The sequence below is a fragment of the Lampetra planeri genome, chromosome 14 (assembly GCF_965212315.1).
Source record: "Lampetra planeri chromosome 14, kcLamPlan1.2.h2, whole genome shotgun sequence".
NCBI lineage: Eukaryota > Metazoa > Chordata > Hyperoartia > Petromyzontiformes > Petromyzontidae > Lampetra > Lampetra planeri.
This window is the reverse complement of record NC_136120.1, coordinates 11,931,230-11,952,123: the sequence shown is the minus strand read 5'-3', so window position 1 is coordinate 11,952,123 and position 20,894 is coordinate 11,931,230. Positions and strand designations below refer to the sequence as shown.

Genomic DNA, 20,894 nt, shown 5'->3' with positions numbered 1-20,894 from the left:
GAGTAATGGCAACGTGTGTGCAGCAAGACGTTCATCAACGCAACCGATGGATTCTTTGGAAGAGCTAAATTCTGTCTGCCCCCATTAAAGATCTTATACAGCGAAAAAAATACAATCATGTCAATACTAATCTCAGTTCTCTTCAAAGTTATTGGGTAGCATCGCCCACCCAACACCCCACCCCCCCCACCAACCACCAAACCTATTTTGTTTAAACCATTTAAAGATTGATGCACGTGCAAGCGTGCATAGGGGGTGGAACTTTGTGACTCGGGCTATAAAATAATTTGTTAAATTGATTAATTTCCGGAAGAATACGAGCTAATGAGGCTGAACTGTCAAAGGCTGCAGTTTGAGAGTTTATTGCCCTGACAATGCCCGTTCCAGTGCTCGTGATACACAATGCCGTGGCCAGTACCATCAGCTCTTCGATATAGTGGCGAGATGTTAACTCCCTCGCCTGGTATGCAGGAGGTTGTGGGTTCTCTATCCCGATCCTGACGCCTGCTGCTGCTGTATATTTGGAGTCGGCAAGTTTTCTGCGTTTTCACGTAGATTTTTCTCCGGGTCCAACCGGGTTTTTCACATTTAGAATCACCATGCATTTAGAGTAATTGGCCGCTATACATTTCCACGTGATAAACCACTTCGATGAATCATCATTTGTAGCCAGGTCACTTATGAAAAAGAGATATGTAGCTCGATGAGCCTTACGTGATAAAATAAAAAAAAATTGTTTCGTTTAAATATACACGCTGCCAAATTGCAGTTTGAAAGCTTGTTTTGCTCAGAGGGGCCCTCTCACAGTGTATGCATTATATATGATTGCTATTATCCTTCAGTCAATGTGTAAGACGAGTGTAAAATATACAGTACAACCGCAAAGGGGCAGCCTCTGCAATTATTTGATCACACCACTGTTGGTGGAATAACCTCCTCTTGAGGTAGCTCTACATAGGCCCGACCATTATTTGGTCTACTATTTCACACTGTCCAGACATCTAAATGAAACTATATCTTTTTTTTTTGCCAGGTAGGGCCCACTATGCTACATAGCTTTTCTTCAGAAGCGACCTGGCCACGAATGATAGCTCAACGAAGTGGCTTATTGTGTGGAAATTTATAGCAGCCAAATACTCTTAAACCATTGATTCTAAATGTGGAGGGGGAAACCGGAGGACCCGGAGAAAAATCCACGCGACCACGGGGAGAACGTGCAAACTCAAAATATACAGGCATCAAGGTTGGGATCGGGATCGAACTCACGACCTCCTGTATACCAGGCGAAATAGTTAACGTCTCCATAATAGAGGTTTTTTGGGTTAGATCGCGTAATTATATAAAAGTGTCGTTAAACCCGCCACCACCCGACACAGCCAATTAGTAAGGTTTGTCACGTAAACAGAACGTGCCATTTCGTTACTAGTACAGCACACCGGTGTATTGGAGAGCAAAGCCACAACATTTACAATCTGAGTGCGACGTTTCGCCGGTAATTAAAACTAGCTTCATCAGGCGACAGCCAAATTTGTTTAACACGTAGAAAGCCTACGCGTTAAACCCAATTCATATCTTGGGGGCGGGAATAACCAGTGCCGGATGATCCTAGTAGCAAAAGTAGCTACATATGCTACGGGCCCCGCACTTTCAAGGGCCCCACGCTAAATGCTTTCAAGCTATCAACTCCGGTTCAGTGATTCTGCACTTGCTCTATTACTATAGTACTATACTGCCTTCAACTTTTATGAACGACTGGGTGTTTAAGGTTAGCGATTTGTCGTATTATCTGGCTGTATAGCAAATGAAAACATACAATTATTTTACTATGCAAGTTAAAAATGTGTGTTTTAATATTTTTTTCAGGGCCTCTTTATAACGTATATACGTTACAGGCCCGGCACTAGCGTCATCCGGCACTGGGAGTAACCCACACTTCGCTGCACCCACTACTCGCCCTGCCTATCGACTGTGGCGTGTCCATCTATACTGAAGGATATATACAGAGATCGAATGGACCCTGCGACCTGTGGAGTGCAAGTCCACGTGTGCTAACCATTGCACCGTGGCCACGTTCTGGTACGGTGCGTCATTCTTCAGGTGGGTGCTTCCACCTCTTCCAAGACGTCCGTGCAGCGTGGAAGAGTAGACCAAATACCCTTTCGAGGATGCTCTAGTGAAGGCACTTCTGCCAGCGGCGGAGTGATTAAGCAATTTCGGGGCTGAAGATCTGCCTTGTACTATGTTCTTATTTCGTACATCGACTGCAAGATAATGATAATAACAAGGCCATAGAGCCTTATTATTAAAAACAAACATTTGCATGGTGGTGGGAAATCGATGGCCGTCTTTGTCCCGCTAGAAAAGGGACGGAATGTTGGCAAACGTTGCTGGGGCCAAGCCTCTCTTTGCCGTTGCTGGACTTTGGCACTCAAGAATCCAGGGGGTGGGTGAGGGAGGGAGGGGGGGCACGCGGATGGATGAAGTTACTTTGCCCGGGTTGCCAATGGTCACGTTTGAATTGAGAGAATTAGCATGAGAAAGCGGGGCGGAAAGTGAGAATATATATACGCCGTTCAAAGAGATGCGGCCTTTAAAACCAAAGTGTGTGTACGGCACAATGTGAAGCGGCAAGGCTGAGCAAAGCTGAGAGCGATTGCCCTTAGTAGTGATCATATTATTTTTTTCTCTAGAATACACTTCACAACGGGACATCTCAGAGCGCTTTACACACGATGAGCCGCGTACATCATAACATCTCAACACATTTGAAGGGCACCCCCAGTGGCAGCTGGCCCTGTGCGACACAAGGTGATTCTGCAGCTGGTCTGCAAGTGGGTAGTCGTCTATCAGCAGTGGGGAGCGATGATTGCTTCATGGCAGTGTTGTTCATTCATTTTCAGAGAGGGGGGCACTTTCGCCGATAAGACATCATCAGTCTGAGGGCCGCCACACATTTGAAATGAACAGCATGATGGGGGTGTTTTCACATACTGCATATAGTCGGGAGCTGCACGTCAGGGGCCGCACTAAAGGCCACCAGGGGCCGCACTAAAGGCCACCAGAGGCCGCCAGTGGACCGCGGGCCTTGCAATCAAGAACACTGCTTTATGTCGTCTGCAACTGAGTAAAAGTTCTCAATTTGGGCCATGATGCAGGCACACCAAATGGCCTACTCGTTTCAAATGACATCCGGTGGTGTCAACGTCCACTGCGAAGCAGGCGACACGTCTTTTTTTTTAAGTTAATACCATTGCAGTATTAACCAGGGCGGCCAGCCGGAGCCGAAACCGCGAACCTCCACAACAAGGGAGCAGAGAATGCGCTACCGTTGGGCCACGCGCGTCACCGCCCACCATTTATAAGGTTGGAGACAGGAAATCAAGTGAAGGGAAGTTGAAATGCAATGAGTAGTGGACGAGTTGCCTTCTGTTGTTTATCATGAAGTCAATCGTTTATTTTTCTCCTCAAAATTCAAGCTGAATATAAACACGTTCAATAAAAATATATAGTGAAAACAATAGCGAATTAAATTAATATACAGATGAGACCGCATCATACCATCTTGACAAAACGGCTTCATCCTCCTAATCGCAAACGGTACTTTCCATGTAAATTTACTCAAAAGGAATTGAATATACCATCTTGAAATCTCATTGTGGCCTGTCTTGGCAATAATATTAATTTCCAGTAATAATGTTCAGCCCCTTGTCAATCCACTTGTAGATAATTACCTTCCCACTTTGTATCGAGCTTTGGCGTAGGTTGTTTTTGCCATACTTCACCACACTAGTCAGTGTGGGTTAGTGAAAATGGGGATTATGTGTGTGGGGGGAGGAGGGTGTAAACCCAGTTGTTATTATAGCCATCGCTATGGAATGAACTCAGAACCCCTGGTTCATAGTGCGATGCGCAAACCACTGAGCCACGGACTACACCCTCAGTTCCTGTTCTTCACCTGAGGACGGCTGCTTGCGTTGTGGCCGAAACGTCGTGAGAATTGTATTTTATTATGTTTTATTTTTATTCTTTTATTATTTCCCTTCTACGTGACTTCACCGAAAGAACCAAGAAGCTGGGTAAAATCGTTGAAGGTGCAGCCCTGCAGTTACTGTGCTTGCTCACTCCACTAATGTAGATCTGTGGAAACTACTGGGCATCTGTGCAAAAAGAGCTTTAGAACTCATCGGATTCCTTCAGTATAAATACATATTCTTATTCTGCAAGTTGGCAGACTGACCTCCACATTCTGCCCTCCAATGGAGGGAAACTCTATCGGGAATCTTGGCGTCCTCTTCCATGCTAGCCAGGACATAAACACGCGTTTCGAGCCGTTGACTGCTGTACATTTTCGCATGATAAACCACTTAGTTGAGATATCGTTTGTAGCGAGGTCGCTTCTGAAAAAAAGAGCAAAATAGCTCAGTGGGCCTTGAGAAAACAAATATATAGTTTAGTTTATCTTGGATAGACGTGATAGCGGCCACACTTTACCCCGCCACACGTGACCTGTCGGTCACTAGCTGTGGTATGCCCATTTATACTGATGGGTGGACAGAGGCTGGGAGCAGGGGATTTGAACATCCTCTTCGGTTTTTGTCAACTGCAACGTCTGGAGATCGAACCAGCGACCTCTGGATGGCGTGCTTTCCATTGCAGCAAGGGCATCCCCCCCCACACCTCCCCCCACTTCTTTGGGGGAAGACATTCTAAATAGTCGAGCAAAATTTCAGCAGTACCTCCATCAAGTGCAACGCTGGGTTATCCAATGTTCAAATATAAAAAAGCAGCTGTTTCAAGGCTCCGGGCGAGGAAAGAAAAAGTGCCTGCGCGGATATGAGGTACAATGCTATTCTGGGCTGCGTTTGAACGCTGAGCTGTCTTCCAACATTATGAACTTATGAACGACCGGTGGTAATGGCAGTTCTTATAAATATTTAATGCCTCGCATTTCGCGTGTTTATATGCTGTGGCGCTCACACGGCCGGTGCGTCATCGTAGAGTCGAAAATAATGTTGCCGTGCAAAATAGCTCCACGTTTCAAAAGCCCCGCGACGACGATTGTCCGTGTCGCACTCTTTACTCCGAACCGTAAACACGCGTAGCGAATGGTTCGCACAGCGATCGTCTTGTGAAGGTCCATACGTTAATTCTATGTTTGAAGCTTTCGTGACTGCAAGGATTCATACTGTTAGGTTTTTTTTGGTAAAGTCACGTAGGTAAAAATAATAATAATAAAATAAAATAATAATAAATGAAAATAACTCAATTAAATCACGACGTTTCGGAGGCAACACAAGTCTCCGTCTTCAGGTGGAACCGTCACAGCTACAGTTGATACAAAGCATCTGCCCAGCTACAGTTGATACAGTAAATTTAGCTGTGATGGTCCCAGCTGAAGACGGAGACTTGTGTTGCCTCCGAAACGTCGTGATTTAATTGAGTTATTTTCATTTATTCTTAATTTATTTTATTATTATTTTTTTACCCACGTGATTTTACCGAAAAAAACCTAAGAGTAAGGCCCATACGGTTTACGTGGTTCATGTCAGGGTTTGTCAACCTGCGGATCAGGAGCCGCATGTGGCTGCTTTGTGACGTAATGCATGCAAGTGTGAATTCGCATGGAATTGCGTGCTCTTGGAATATTGAGTTTTGTACCGAATTAAAAAAAAAGAAATGTCCCTTCTTGTCATTTTGATTGGTCATGGCCACTCAGCAAGTCAAGCAAAACATCACAAAGCAAAATTAATTAAAAAGCGCAGCCCTCTGATTGCTTTTCCATCCTCCTGCTGGTAGAAGGGGCTCCCACGAGAGGGATATCTAAAGAGCCCCTCCTCGAGGAAAGCGTGGTCTCGCCTTCCACGCTGGGCAGATGCTTTGAAAGAGGTGGGATGTACCCACATTTACTCCACCGCACGTGACCTTCCGATCGACTCAGCGTGGTGTGGCCACTTACACTGCCCGGGTGGACAGAGGGCGACATGGGGGGAGGAGGGTATTTAACAAAAGTTGCCCTTCTGTTCCAACTCTGGGCAAATCGCAAGTCCAGAGGTGCAGTGTTGCTAACCGTTTCGCCGTGGCAGCAGCCTCCGATTAGCACGGTTGGCAACGTACGGTAGGAGAACGAAGTTCAGCGTACACATTCGTGGGCACAAACAAGCAGCTCCGGCTTTACTTTCCCAGCCTCGCACTCGTCACCTCAAGTCGACAGGGTCCTCCCGCTCTGCGTTACAAACATTCCAAATGCTTCCCAGTCCCCCCCCCCGCCCCATGCCCACCCCAGCCATGGGAACGGCGTGACAGTCTGTCAATACGAGGCCAGAGAAGGTGCGATTTTTTTTTCTGATGAGACTATCAGTGAACATGCACCGGGGGGGGGGGGCACTTTTGTCGTACCGAAGGCTCGCTATCACTTCTGAGATCTGCAATTTTTACACTCAGATGACTAAGTGTAAGAATACAGATCTCAGGTGACTAAGTGTGAACATTTCTCACAGTGTGTTGATGTTTACAGTCGTAAATAAATAATTGGGACAGATTACAAAATATGTATTCTTGTTAAGAAACACGCTATTTAATTAAAATTCTAAATATGGTCTTAATTTGAAGCTTTCGTGACTGCAGGAATCCATATTCTTTGGTTCTTTTGGTAAAGTCACGTAGGTATAAAATAAAATAAATCACGACGTTTTGGGTGCAACACAAGCGTCCGTCATCAGATGGTGGGAAAGCTTTCCCACCAGATACCGAAAGAACCAAAGAATATAGATATGGTCTTTTTAAATTAAAGGTCGGGTAATTGGTCCTAAATTAATGCAGCAACTGCAAAGATTGCGAATTAAAAAAAACATATTTGCAAAGCAGTAATTGCATCTCCATTCAGACTCTGTCTTCTCGACAGACCTGTTCTCCACCTGAGGACGGCTGCTTGCGTTGTGGCCGAAACGTCGTGAGAATTATTTTATTACGTTTTAATTTTTATTTTGTATTATTTTATTTTTTCCATTCTACGTGACTTTACCTAAAGAACCAAGAAGATGCATCTCCACTGTCGAGGTGGAGCAATGCAATCAGCTCAAGTGCAGATGCTACGTGGCCTTGATCATGGCTGATGATGAATTACAAAAATTGGCATGAACATTAGTGCACAATTGATGTACTCATGGGCAATGACATCATCCAAGAGAAAAAAACATACTCGTAACGTCATCTTCATATTAATATTGCACTTCAAAGGGTTCAGACATATCTCAATGTGGCAATGTGATAACAGGAATTTGGGTAAATGAACCACTTATTCCAAACCTGTTTGTCGTGTGGAGAGAATGGCTTTGACCAATGCACTATCACACTTTAATGGCAAACTGGTAGCATATTCTTAGGTTTTTTCGGTAAAGTCACGTAGGTAAAAAATTAAAATTAATAAAAGTAAATTAAAATAAAATAAAAATCACGACGTTTCGGAGGCAACACAAGCTTCTGTCTTCAGGTGGAACCGTCACAGCCCGCTTGCTGTATCAAGTAAATGAGAAACTCCAAGAGATACTACCCCGTATATATACTGGTTGAGGGGGAGGAGCCAGGACAGGCCCCCTTTTTATTATTATGGTAAGGTTGGTGCGGCGTGAGACTACGTCGTGATTTTTATTTTATTTTTATTTTATTTTACTTTTATTAATTAAAATTTTTTACCTACGTGACTTTACCGAAAGAACCTAAGAATATGAATCCTTGCAGTCACGAAAGCATCAAATCTAAAACTGGTAACACTGACAATATAACAGCTGCAGCATACGTCCCATCGCTTTCAAGCAAAACAATAAACCAATCCGAGATATCAATCACATTGCCGTACGTCTGCCAAATGTAAAGTCTTGAGCTTTTGTGTTGAATACAAAGTCTTGAGGTCTTCAGATTTAGCCCCCCCCCCTCCCACGGAGTAAACTGATGCTGCATTCGATCAAAATGTCGAGTTGCGTGTGTCATAACCTTCCATTGCCTCTCTCCGTAGTGCTCGTGGATAAGGGACGCGGTGGGGTTGACACAGGACGAAAAAGCACGGGCGCAATTTGGTACCAAAGTGCTTTTTCAGCATTTACTAATGAGGAAGACATTACAATGGAGGCTGCACTCAGACAGAACAGCAAAAAGCCGCCAGGGTCACCGAGTACACACAAAGACAAATATCCCCCATATAGCCTTTCACAGACTGTTCGGGCAAGTGCAGCGGCATTAGCAAGAGTGTCAGGATCTCTCCGAGGTTGGCAAAAATAAGCACCTCTTGATGTTGAGCCAACGTTCGGCTCGATCGTGGAAAATCGATGCTTGCCATATGAATGTGGAATTCCCACTAATGTACTGGCTTATGATTCACGCCGGAGGTACACATCACCCGAAAGAACACTCAGCTGCTGCCCGGTGGGGGTTGCTCAACATATTTTATAGCACAAAATGCGTTACGCAGCGGTAAGAATCAAGCATCGCTTCCTATTCAATAACGCAGGTGCTTGCGTGATAATTGACTCAATCCACTGCTAGATGAAAGGATTTCCCGTGTCAGCCATTGGGCTTTACGTTACCTTGATGACGCTGGCTGAGTGCGGTATTCGTGGAGTTGGAGATCAGTTTCAGACATCACTCACCACTGATGTTGGCCGTGGCGAGAAATCGGACTTAGTTCGGCGGTTTTATAGCGCAGGGAGCTAGCCAACCGCTGTGGCATATGCATGCAGACACACACACGCGCATATATATATGTCCCCATGTTCATGTACACATACATAACACATGATGCACACTGCAACACACGTGCTGAATGTTAATGAAGCGAAGTCGCGCGTCATTAGTGAGGATGGGTCAAGCGTTTCATGCAATTTTCGTATTTTTCAAACAACGCGTCATCACTGCGATGCCTTCAGGTAAAAAGGTAAGCCGGCGCAGACCCTGCAATGTCTTGCTCGTGCCACTGCTGGACCAAAGGCTCTTCGCTAGACGGAGCTCTGAAGAGTCCTTCTCGAGAGAGAGGCACGTTTGGCCACTGCTGGCCAAACGTTTTGGAAGGGGTGGGAGTTTTTCCCTGCATCTCCGATGAGTGCGGTTGACTTATGTATGGCGCGAAAGAAGTTCAACAGACATACATTATCCACGAGTTTAGATTTAACGTTGCAGGTGAACTACCAAATCGGCTACTACATTGGAGAAGTATATGCAAATGTTTTGATTTAAAGCTTTCGTGACTGCAGGGATTCATATTCTTGGTTCTTTCGGTAAAGTCACGTAGAAGGAAAATAATGAAATAATATAAATATAAAACAATAATTGTTATATATTGTTTAGGGAAATAATAAAGTAATATAAATATAAAACAATAATTGTTATATATTGTTTTATATAAATATTATTTTATTATTTCCCTTCTACGTAACTTTAGCCGAAAAAAACAAGAATATATATGCAAATGTGTCTTAGAATTATGCTCTTTTTTTCAGCAAATACGTGCGGTAGATGTATCACACCAACATAGCCAATGTTACATTCTTTTATTGAATAATTCCCACAGGACCAATACAACGTTTCGCCTAAGGTAGATAGAGCGATCCCCTAAACTAGCCCACAGTTGTAAACCAAATGCTCTACGTGGACTGGGTTAAGGATGCACAGATGTTGCCTTCCATATTTCATGTCGTGTTACAGCCGCATTCACAGATGCATTAGACATTGCTTTCTCAGCTTCCCTAATGTACTCATTAATTAATCACCCGCTCATATCACCCGCGCTAATGACCAAATGACCTGGAATGTGCGCAATCTCGAAAGCTAAGCAGGTATGAACCTGGACGGGCACCACTATCATGCATAACAACAAAATGAATAAGCAATGTCTCCTTGATATTTCCATCTCTGCATACCAAACATATTTTTTTTTTATCCCATTAGCCGCATGGCCTTTTGGAAGTGCATAACTTAAACGGAATTGAGCTGTACGCCTTTTGGCGTCCTCTGGTCCAGCATCAATTAGATCGAAGCTCAAAAGAAAGCCGTCCCTTGGTGTGGACCAATCAGTTTCAAGGACAAAGCATATATATTATCATAGTGTGTTTTTGTTTGCATTTTGACTGCAAGTATTGTGGTCAATGCAGACATGAATCCTTGTAAAAAGGTTTCAGTTTTGTTGCCAGAAAAAAGGAGAAAAACCCTATTATTAAACGGAATTGTTCCAGGACAAGCAAACTCCGGACCGTTTTCGACATGCAGTGCCTCATCAGCAGAGGCAGGTTTGCTCGAATCAATGCTGGTGGACAGCCGATTGTTACGTGCGTAGCAAGATTGCCGTATGTCGCTGTGGGGCTATGTTGTCAGCAGAGAGCAGTGCAGATAAAAACAATCTATCGTACTACATAACGGGCCCCAAACACATCCTCCCACCCCATACGCCTTCAACGAGCCGCATTGGCCAGCATGGTGTGGCGTGCCACTTGCATTAAATGCGCAAAACGAGTTCCAGCCCGTGGGTGTGTCTGGAACGTTCCTGTTCATCCTCACAACGCGTCGTCACAACACCAGGGGAACTACTCCGTTCAGCCGCCACAAATTCCCATTCTTATCCCGACTTCTATTCTCTTCCCCATACTTTCTGGAACTTTCCACGACTCTAACACCAAATCCACCCCCCCCCCCACCCAATTTCTGCTATGAGGGCCCCCCAACCGACCCCTCATTTCCATTTCATCCATCATAGAGGTTTCTAGGTTAGATCACGTAAATATAAACGCGTCATTAAATTCGCCACCACCCTACACAGCCAATTAGTAAGGTTTGCCACGTGAACAAAGCATGCCAATTTGTTACTAGTTTCAGCACACCGGTGTGTTGGAGAGTAAGCCCACATTTACCATTCGAGTACCGTGAGGTTTCACCGGTAATTACAACCAGCTTCATCAGGCGACAGCCAGAGTTGTGGAGAAATCCTCCTGTTTCGGTCTTAAATAGAGGCGGTAAATGTGACGTCTTCCCTTGGTTTACAGATGTACGAGTAGCATATACTGCGCATTGGCTGAATCGGTTTAACACGCAGGCTTTCGCGACCAATGCTATTCATAGTAAAGGTTTTTTGTATTAGATCGCGTACGGCTGGTGGCAGGTTTAACGACACATTATATATTAACGCGATCTAACCCAAAAACCCCTATTATGGATAATATTGGTAGTTCAAGGCTACTACTACTACCACGTGTTAAACATTTCCATTTAAGTTTTCCCCCGACGACCAATCTGATGTCGATGGCTTCTCCACCTTCGTCGACTCTTCCCCCGCCTCTCCCTTTCTGTGACAGCTCCTCGCTAATTAGAGTCGAGCGCGCTTATTGGAACTCACGAAGAAGTCGTTAGAACCCGGTGAGTTATTTTCATGATGCAGGGAGCGGTGGTGCATCGGGTTAGCGCGCTGCACTGCGCTCCGAATCCGGTCGAGCCGAGTGCGATTCCCGCTCAGTGACGAATATCTGAAACGGTCCTGGGCCTCCCCATAGGTCAACTCGGACTCAAAATGAGTACCTGGTGCGGTGTGTAAACATCACCCACTTTGGAGACAAAGGCGGTTGGGCGTGGTGCTGGTCACCCTACCCCCTCGTGTGCTGTGCCGGCCTCCATAGGTGCCACTCACTAACAGCACTTGCCCCAACAGTCAGGCTATACGGGTGGGGGGTATCTTTGTCTTTAGTATTTTATTATGAATTAATTTCCTAATAGGGCTTGCTTCCCGACCATCCCTTACAAAAATAATAACATTAGCTTAGTAGAGCTAAGTACCGTATTTAAATATGTCGTAAATACAGTTGTTCTACAGTTATACAGATTTAATCATCTTCCTTTGGGCGGCAGATTCGGCTAAGATGGGTGGGGGACGCAACATTATTACGTGGTAAATGTGTTGGTGAAACTGCATTGGCAGCGGTGCACAGGCACACATAACAAACGAAACAACTCAACACAACTCGTGAAAAACACAGCCCTAAAATAATAAACGAGTGCAAAATTACGGTCAATCGTTCTCCTTCACGGCACATAACATATGTGCTATGATTGTGGAAATGTACTCAACCCAAAAATAAGATAAATTCAACACGTTAATTCAAATAAAACACCCTTCAAAACCCGGAGATGAAAATACCACGGTTTGAAATCTTTGCATACTCATATAATTGTTTAAATGTGAAATAAAACAGCGAATACATCAACAAAAGAGCACATAAGACTGGGGAATATGCAGTAATATTAAAACGACAAGATTAATGAGCCAAAGGTAGGGGGAGCAAATACACAATTCACTCATTAGCACCTCACAATACACATTGGCAAAAAATATGTAAGAACATCTTGACCAACCTCTGGAAAATCAGCTGATGTGAGACAAGCAGGAACACATCTCAAAGTAGAAAGAACCAAAGAGTAGATAACATGCAGTAACATGTGTAATGTATTGGGTTAAATTACCAGACAGAGCTAAATGATCAATTGCCATGCATGATAGTATCAGCCATGTATGGCCGCGGTGTCGATTTGTCAACTACTTCGCCTGGTATGCAGGAGCGCGTGGGTTCGATCCCTGCCTGTATATTTTCAGTTTTTTATGTTCTCCGATTGGTCGTGCGGATCTTTCTCTGGGTCCCTCCGGGTTTTCCCCTCCGCATTTAGAAGCCATGCGTTTAGAGTATTTGGCTGCGATACATTGCCACGTGATGATAAACCACTTCGTTGAGCTATCATCCGTGGACAGGTCGCTTCTGAAAAGAGCTGTACAACTCAGTGGGCCTTACCTGATTAAAATACATATTCTACTCTTGGGTGTTTCGATCAAGTAACGTAAAGCAATCGTCTTGCAATCGTCTTGTGTTGCGATCGAAACGTCGTGGTATATTATTTTTTATTTACGCGACTTGACCAAAAGAACCAAGAGTTCGAATCCCTGCAGTCACGAAAGCTTTCAATCAAGATAAATATAGTTAATTGATATAAATCTGCATTATCAACCATTGTTTCCTTTGATACGTCACCGCCTATTTTTCTACACTGGTGATTATTTCAACTCGTTCAGCACACAACTTAATGAAGACACGTGTACAGGAAAGACATAATGTGCTGGTTGTCAGGTCGTGGTGAATAAGCTCACTCAGGATGTGGAGTGCAACGTCGGATATCATACCAAATAACATGCGGTATAACCCAAAACACACACGCTGGAAAGCTACAAAAGAGTATTGGTTGCATGCTACACTTTTAGGTGCTTGTTTAGAATACATTTACAATTTAGTTTTACACAGCTCCTAACCGCCAGGAACTTTATGCGAGCACGGTGGCACAAGAACTTTGAATGCCAATGCACGTGTAGAGGGTCATCTGTAGTGTACAAAATGTGAAATAAAGTGAAAATGGCAAGGGAAATCAGTACTGAGTGGCAAATATTATTGAAGGCAGAATACATACACCCGAATGTTTACTTGATCAACATAAAGATGCACATACAATCAGGCATACGCATTTACAAGGGGGGGAACATTAGTCATGAGTCTTACCATTACTGATTTACTAAAAAGTTATATTGTTACACACGGGCATCATATGCTAAATAACGAAAGGTCAGGGGCCGTCCATAAATTACGTCACGCACCTAGGGGGGGGGGAGGGTGGTCAGACATTTGTTTGAGAAATGTGACGTCACATCAAAATGCGCAACTTTAAATAAATATTAATTAAATCGAATTGTTATAACGACACTAATTTTGATACATTTTTATTATTAACTATTTTATTATTTCAATTTACTAAGGTCACCTTTCATTTATTCCATGAAGGAGCATTTTGCTTCTTCATGGGAGAATGGAGAAGTATAAATTGTATAAATGTTTTGAATGATTGTTATTAAACATTTGTATTGTAATGATTCTACCATGGCTTTTCATTCGTTCTACCACAAAGTTTCAAGTATTTTTATAGTTAAAATTACTTTTAATATTTTATAACTATAAGAGAATTTCAATATAATATTCTGAAATCTGCAGTTTTAGTTATACGTTGAATATTTTCAAGTGAATTGTATGTTAAATTTCTGCTTCCCAGCGCCTCCTTTTTAATACGTGTTTTTTCCTACAACATCAGTGCAGCGCCACATTAAATACGTACTACAATGATAATAGTTTAAAGTGATTTGAAGCATGTTTTATAGCTTTGAGACGTCATATTTGAGGGGGGGTCTGACTTTTTGTGACGCCGTGTGACGAGGGGGGAGGGGGGGGGGTCAAAAATCGGCAGAAATCGCGTGACGTCATTTATGGACGGCCCCTCATGCAATAACCATTTTTCATCACAACTTTGCTGGATAAATCGTACATGTCAATCCACTGCTGGATGAGGGCATCATCAGGCAGTAGCCAGATTTTTGGAGATCGAACCCGAAACAAAACCCATATTATCGATATTGGTCGCGAAAGCCTCCGTGTTAAACCATGTTTTTGTGTAACATTAATTATTTTATTATTATGTTGTATTTTTATTATTTTATTATTTCCATTCTACGTGACTTTACCGAAAGAACCAAGAAGATGGATTATCCCGTTTAGCCGGTTGCCCGGCTATTTTGCAAGGGAGAGATCCGTGTAGTGCGTGAGCACATCACAATTGCAGATAACCTGTACAGGTTCCTGGAGAAATATTGCACAACTTGCAAACGAGGTACAGTATCGAACGGTCGTCAAAGAAACACAGGCGAATAATAGTGGCAATAAAACACCAGTGCATATGGCATTACAGTACTATAATAATTCTAAGCGCACGCTTTCCGCATATTCACGACGCCCCTTGTTAGCTCATGCGTTATCTCGGCATCCCCTTGCATGCAAGATTGGATAATTCTCATGGATATGGAACCGGTTGCAATGGCACGGCACAACGGGAGAGGAGGAGGAGATGGGGGAGGAGAGGGGGGGGCAGTAGCGTTCTAACGCACGCGGCTCCCTCGATAGGATCCCATGATAGGATCGAACCATAACGCGAATATCGCTGTGTGAGCCAGAGAGAGAGGGGGCTGGAGGGAGGAGAAGAGAGGCAGGAGGGAGGGGGAGGATACGGGAGATCGCAGAAAGAGAGAGAGACGCACACAGAGTATCGACATACTCGGAGGGAGAAAGAGAGAATCAGACGCTGAGTAACGCAACGAACGGAAACACGGGGAGGGGAATTTAATAGGGCCTTGGACCGAGAGAGGGAGGAGAGAGGGTGGATAGGGACTGGACCGAGACAGGGAGGAGAGAGGGTGGGGAAACTGAGAGAGGGAGGAAGAGAGAAGGGCGTGGGGAAGAGTGCGCAGAGAGAGAAAGACACACACACACGAGCACAAAGAGAGGGGAGGGGAAAACTGGACCCGAGCTAGGAGGAGGAGTAGAGAGAGAGAGCGAGCGAGAGAGCAAGAGGCAGTCGCTTGGAAGAGGAGCGCTCAAACGCGCACCGCACAGCGCAGCTGTCGATCGACATCTCCACGCAATCGCTCTCGTCCACGCCTGCAGGTAGGCGGCATGTGTGTGTGTGTGTCTCACGCACGCGCGTATTTGTGCGTACGCGATGTGACACGGATGTGACACGTGTCGTGTACCTATGTGTGCGGTTGCGTTACCGTACGTACCGCATGTGCATGCGGTACTTGCACACGCATGCAGTCGCTGTACTGTATATGGGCGTGTGTAGACTTGGGGTTACTCTGGGACTGCGTGAACATCTGCCCGTGTTTTTGCGCGTGTACACGTGTGTGTGTGTAGCTGTACATGTGTGTAGCTGTGTGTATTTGGCCACACACCGCATTGTGATGGTGTGTGCGTGGTGTGTGTGTGTGGTGTGGTGCTGATCACACTACAACCACCGCCTCCTGCCCAGTGCTCTGTGCCCGGCGTTCATAGGCGATGGCTCACAGCAGCATCAGTAAGCACGTGTCACCCTATTGTGTCAAACACGTGTCATCCTGTTGTGTCAAGCTATGGGGAGCGGTGGTGCAGCGGTTCGCGCGCTGCGCTACGAACCTGGGCACCCGAGTTCGATCCCACGCTCACGGCCAACACCCAGTGTGACGATTATCGGTGCTCGACCTCCCACTAGGTCGACTCGGCCTCAAACGAGTACCTGGTGCGATGTGTAAAACATTGCCACCGTGGAGACATGGATGTGTAACACAGCACACTCCACACATGCCGTGAGTGCTACAGACGTGGGCACCGCACACACTGCACACACACTACACACTGTGTGTGTGCAGAAACTTACACGCACGCAGACACACACAATGTGGGGAGCGGTGGTGTAGTGGTTAGCGCTACGCTGCGCTACGAAACCCGGCGACACGGGTTCGACTCCCGCTCACGGAGCAACAACGGTGACGATTATCTGAACCGGTCCTGGGCCTCCCCTAGGTCGACTCGGCCTGAAATGAGTACGGTGTGTAAACACCGCACACTGGGGAGACAAAGGCGGCCGGGCGTGGTGTTGCCCCCGCACCCATACGCCCCTTCGTGTCGCCTTCGTTGATGCTGCTCGCTGACGGCACTTGCCCCCCACTTGCCCCCCACAGCTAGGGGGAGAGGGTGGATCTTAGTCTTTGTGCGTGCCGAGGTCGCTTTCTCTCTCCCCAGTTGATTCAAAATGTTGCAGATCCTCTGCCTCTCGTCTCTCGCCCGCGGGCAGCAGCGGCGGCGGCGTGTGTCGGTGGCTGGGGGTGGTTGGCGATCTTTCCTATCGCGGTTAATGCTCTCGTCTCTTCTCTTCTCGAGCCACCATCACCACTCTTCTCTCTCTCTCTCTGTGTATATGTTATTTTTTTAAAGTGTTCTGCTATTAGGCGCCATTTTGCGCTTCGTGGATATGCTTTTGCCGGTGGCGTTTGCGCTGCGCGTTGATGGTTGAGGTGGTGGTGGTGATGGTGCCTTACCCGTATCCGCGGGTGATGGTGATGGTGGTGATGATGGTGGTGATGATGGTGGTGGTGGGGTGCCTTACCGTCATCCGCGGGTGATGATGGTGGTGGTGCCTTACCGTCATCCGCGGGTGATGATGGTGGCGATGGGGATGATGGAGATGCGTAGCGATGATGGATATGGCGGTGGTTTGGGTGATGTTCTTGGAAATGAGCGCAATTCCTCGGTATTCTAAAAAGCAACAACCCACACACACATATATATATGCCGCCTTACCCGGTTTGTGTGTGTGTAGGAGTGCACCGATTGCTAAACGCGTGGTGGCTTTCCAGTGTTCGCGTTGAACGCGCAGTGCGCAGCGCTCTTCGCGTGAATGAATGGCATTCCGCAAACGATGTATTTGTTGAACAACAACAACCACCACCACCACCAGCAGCCTCGGGGTTTAAGGTAGCACACCCGATGGGGCTTTGTAACTTGATCAGGGCTTTGGTACGCCAGCCAACCCAACCCGCTTCCTGGATGTGGGGGCGTCAGAGTATAACTCCGTTTATCCGCAACTCCTGTTATCCGCGTAAGGTCACCGAAAACAACAATTGGCATATCACTGTTACAGTTCTATTCAAGGTATCCGCGACTAAAATTTGTAGGGCTCGGCGAAAAGTCTAATTATGAGCGGTTTCGATTTTTCCAATTATCCGCCATCCCCCCCCCTCACCCAACCACCGCGGATTAGTGGAGTAAGGGGCCGTCCATAAATGACGTCACGCACCTAGGAGGGGGTGGGGGTCAGACATTTGTGACGATGTGTGACGAGGGGGGGGGGGTGAGAAATGTGACGTCACATCAAATTGCGCAACTTTAAATAAATATAGACAACACGTTCCACTTAATTAAATAGACTTTCTAATAAATGTTTTCTCCTACAACATCAGAGTGCAGCGCCACATTAAATACGCACTACAATGACAATAGTTTAAAGCGATTTGAAGCATGGTTTTTTTTTGGGGGGGGGGGGCAGAGCTTTGTGACGTCATACTTGAGGGGGGGGGGGTCTGACTTTTTGTGACGCCGTGTGACGAGGGGGGGAGGGGGTGAAAAATCGTCCAAAATCGCGTGACGTCATTTATGGACGGCTCCTAAAATCTCGCGGATAAGAGGCCCCGCGATATGCCCTCCTATACACATGACCACGTTTGCAGGCGACAGCAAGTGTCTAAGCGCGTGGAGTGTCACGCACATGGAATATGCAACTTGTTTGTAAACGGCAGCATTAATAAGGCGTTATTATAATATTTGTTTTGCCCTAAGCAATTTGGAGCGCGTATAGTAGTATTGCGAGCTCGTGTGTGCGATCACCATTCAGAAAACTGGTTGCGATTGGTTGTGGCAAAACACACATTGTTGTGCTGTACTTCTATGCTCCCTGCTTTCGACAACCCGCTGAATTTCAGTCCAACAACTCGCCCACGACCCACGCGCCGTTGGCAGGCCCTCATCCAGCAGTTGATCGACACATTGAGCTGTAACATTAACACACACATGTGCATGTTGCGTACACGTGTGTTGTGTATGTATCCAAATTATTCGTGTTAGCGGTCTCCGAATGGCGAGTTGAAGCATGGCGGTGTGACGCTCGCTCTTATTTCCTTGGCCATCAAGTCAATCACTGTGCACCAGCGCTGCGCCCTCCACTGTGAGTGCGGTTGCTATGAAATGTATCCTAATGGCGTTGCATTAGCCATGTGAGTGATGTGCTCACGTGTCCGCTCTGTTATTCCATGCACGGTGCATGTTGCGAGGCCGGGTGTGCAGGTAATGTGCATCAGCTCCTTAGGGGGGGCGATTAAATATTGATGCTAACCAGCACACGAAAGGGGTTGTGTAGGAGGCAACGTCCACCAGGGAGATGGAGCGATTGCAATAGAGTTCCCCGTGCTGTGTACTTGGTTGATCTATTTACAAAGGGTCGTGAGAGATGACAGTGGATTGGGGAGAACCTTCATCCAGCAGTGGATTGACCGTATGGCTGCTGCTGCTGATGATGATGATGAAGGTGACGGTCATAATTTTGTATGGTGTAGTAAGCACGCTGCTTAGTTTCAGTTGGAACAGACCGGAACGCCTTTCCGGGAATTATTTTGGCACACCACATCTATCTTACCTATTGTGTCCGAAAGCCTGTTCATAGGATCAAATAAATATAGGGTACTATAGGATTATTATGGATAGGCTTACCTTGTACTCTAGTGGTAGTGCCTTACACCGATATTCCCTACTCCAAGCCAGCCAGCTTGATCAGCTTTCTGGAATATCGAGTGAGAAATGAATCCATGAGCATAGGCCAAAAATGCAACGAACACTAAGAGGAGAGTGAATTGTAAACCAACAGTGAAACTACGAGATCTTGAATTGTGTGTGTGTGGACTGCATGTATCATCTGACATTGTGGGTCGGTCGGTGCAAGTGTGACGGGAGTGAAGGAAATAAGGGGTGGGGATTGGGGAATAATGGATGAGGCTTGTCTGGCGAGCGCAGCGTGACTGATTGGCAAGAGGAGCCCGTTCGTGACCCCCCTTCGCGATCATGCACTCACGTTGGGTTCCCAGGCTGGGGGTCCGCACTGCGGCTGTGAGCTTTGGGGCGTGTGCTCCGGATTGCTCTCGCTCATTCACATACACGCACGCGTGTGCGCTCGCAACACACGCACGCACGCACACTTAACAAAAGACACAGCTCCGTGAGCAGTCGATTCATAATGCCGCGTGTTTAATCACCGGTTGGCTCTTTTGTAGATTGAAAAACATTGGCCAAGATTGGTTTGAGGCTCGCAACTGTTGGCATGTGCAAAGAAGCACCCTAACAGGTCTTGCACATAGCTCGGTTTTCAGGCGATCGTAAAGCCCTGTTGTTTGGGGTTCCCGCCACTGAATGCACGCTTATTTGAAAGCTTGAACCCAGCGGACAAAATTTCCACCGTGCAATCTGACTGTACACAATAGCTTACACACGCGTGCGCAAAGAGACGTAAAAATAACCGGTGTGCAAACCGAAACGGGGATGCTCAGATGCGCACAGCTGATAACTTGGTGCTTTCAGCTAAATCTTTTCATACTCTCGCATTATTAGTGGGTGCGATCCCAGTGGCGAGAGATGAAAAGAAAAAAATCCATGCACAATTCTGCAAATACAAAAGCCATCGGTGCGTGGTACGCATTCACAGTTATGAATTGCCTATTCTTACCGGCACGCTAGTGCCAGGTCCCTGCTAAATGTCATCGGTAAGGGGGACCACCCCCTCCCCCTATTCAATATTTGCCGATAGCTGCGATATGTTTGGTCTAACGGCTGATAGCAGCGCACAACGAGAGGGACGCAGGAGCCATTCGCGAGCCCGTTTGTCCGCGCGCGAGGATTTTCACGAATTTTGTCAGCGAACGTTTACGCCGTTCGAGCCTGGATTTCACCCCCCATCCCCCCATCCCCCCATCCGCCCCTCCACGGGTTTCCAGAAGCTCTTTGGCGAGCAAGATTACCGTGTCACGTTTGGCGGGGATTAATTTGGCTGCACGACTAATTGCGGTTTGTGTGCGGCGTTGACGAGACGAGGCGGCGAACGTTTCGGCTGCCCAATCCTTCTGGCGGATGTGCTTTGAAAACGGTTAAATAATGCGGCCCGTGCCACTGTACGCGTTCCAATCGGTTTGGCCGCTCTTTAGCAAAGGACATCGATCATTTAGGGCACACCGAACCTTATTAGCATAGGGCCAGATTGACAATGTAGTCGTGTAATTAGAATCTAGCATGTTAATTCATGTATAATTGTAAAATAATGCATATTAAGTATGATTGCATTCCAATTACCGTCTGAGTTTGATTTCAAGTGCTCTGCCTGTAAAAAAAAAAATCTCCACCTATTTTCCACCTGTTAATGCTGCAAAC

The 20,894-nt window shown here is 46.1% G+C and overlaps 1 protein-coding gene across 6 annotated transcripts in view; it reads left to right on the top strand.

Moving 5' to 3' along the window:
- Window positions 1-15,367: 15,367 nt before the first annotated feature.
- Window positions 15,368-20,894, top strand: part of LOC144722391 (protein 4.1-like) — a 124,607-nt gene continuing 119,080 nt past the window's right edge. For 5 of the 6 annotated variants that reach the window (XM_078600625.1, XM_078600626.1, XM_078600622.1 and 2 more), the window contains exon 1: window positions 15,390-15,557. The gene's annotated coding sequence lies outside the window, so the exon portion shown is untranslated. Of the gene's footprint in view, window positions 15,558-20,894 lie in introns of all 6 variants that reach the window. The other variant, XM_078600624.1, reaches the window with a different exon arrangement.